Consider the following 1,564-nt stretch of genomic DNA (forward strand, 5'->3'; position numbering starts at 1 on the left):
GAGATCTGCTGCTGCTTCTCGATGTTTGCCTCAGACTAATTCACCTCACGGCCCTGTCCCTGGCTCAAACCCATCATCACCTTTTGGCAAAGGCTGCTGCTGAGGTGTGAGTGCAGGCAGTGACCAGCCTCACAGACCTCTCTCTTCTCAGCTACACCCCCTCAGCAGAGCAAAAACCCTGCCTGCCTCTGAACACAGCGCCAAAGGCAGCCCAGCCATGCACCTGTGCTCAACAGCTGGACCTCAGCACAACCCCGTGAAACCCCCCAATCTCTGTAGCAACCTTAGACACCCTTTTTAGGCAGTTTCTTAGGCTGCCCAGTGGTCAGCAGAAAGTTAAAATTTTCTACAAAATATGACTCAGAAAATACTGGACTGGCTTCACACAAAGCCATAGTCATGAACAAAAAGATAAGATTCTCAGAAACAATTAAAACACACTGTTGGGGAGTAATACAGGAACAAATACATTTAGGAGCCATGAGGACATAAACAGTCCAGATAACTTACTGGAGTCTGATACTGGCTGGGGAAAAAATAAAAGTTACTGGTAAGGAATCTTATTTAGAAATCAATAGACTTGATTAATCCCAAGGAGGTAGTAAAGTTAAAAACATTTGTAATATATATCAGATGTGTGTCTGGTACTGTGGGTCCAAATTGCAGATTTAAATTAAATTCCCCAAATTTCAAGGACAGAATTATCCCAAATATTCTTAAATTATTTCCACTGTTAGCAATATTCCCATTAAGAAGGGATGCCCTCCACGAGTCTCACCATGGACGATTTAGGCACTTGCACACTTTCCCACATCCCTGCAACTCCTGGCCGTGCTTATTTAGAAGTGCTCCATACCCCGTAGAACATTTTCCATTGTGTCACTGAGTAACTGCCTCACCATCTCTGCCTGTTTTCACAGCTTGTTCTGCTTTTGTGGCTGTGTGGGTGGACGCGCCTGGGCAGCCCATGCGAGGAGCCGCAGGCACAGGAAGCACCTCTGCGTGCATGCTCCACTGAGACCCTTCCAGCTGTGATTCCAGGAAAAACAGGTGTTTGGGTGGGGAAACCAGCACAAATGGGGAAATTGAGTGCTCTTATCTCACATGCGCTCGCATTTTTTATTCCAGCAGACTGGAATCTGGGTGAAAATCTCTGCATGGAGTGCAGAGAACAAAGTAAAAGATAAATGTCTGCTGGATTTTGAGTTGCCTCGGTGATGTGTGTTGTGTTCCAGTGTATTCATTCAATGTGGTTCTCATCCCCAGTTCTTTCTTTCCTAACCTCCTGTGCTCATGGGTGGAAGCTCTCAAAAGTGAAATGGTCAAAGGAAAGATACAGGTTTTTAACAATGCCATCTTACATTTCTTGTGGATCCATGCATATGTGAATACATACATGCATTTCTTTTGCCATGGTTTTGATATTCTGAAAACAGTGCACAGTATGGATTGCATCTGCTGTGTAGATACATGAGTAGCATGCAAGAGAACAGGGATTCCTTCCCTCCCCTAAAATTAAATGAATGCCCAATCTGGTCCATAAAAAAAAAAAAAAAATTAAAAA

The sequence above is a fragment of the Onychostruthus taczanowskii genome, unplaced genomic scaffold (assembly GCF_017590055.1).
Source record: "Onychostruthus taczanowskii isolate IOZ18803 unplaced genomic scaffold, ASM1759005v1 scaffold17, whole genome shotgun sequence".
In the NCBI taxonomy this organism is placed as follows: domain Eukaryota; kingdom Metazoa; phylum Chordata; class Aves; order Passeriformes; family Passeridae; genus Onychostruthus; species Onychostruthus taczanowskii.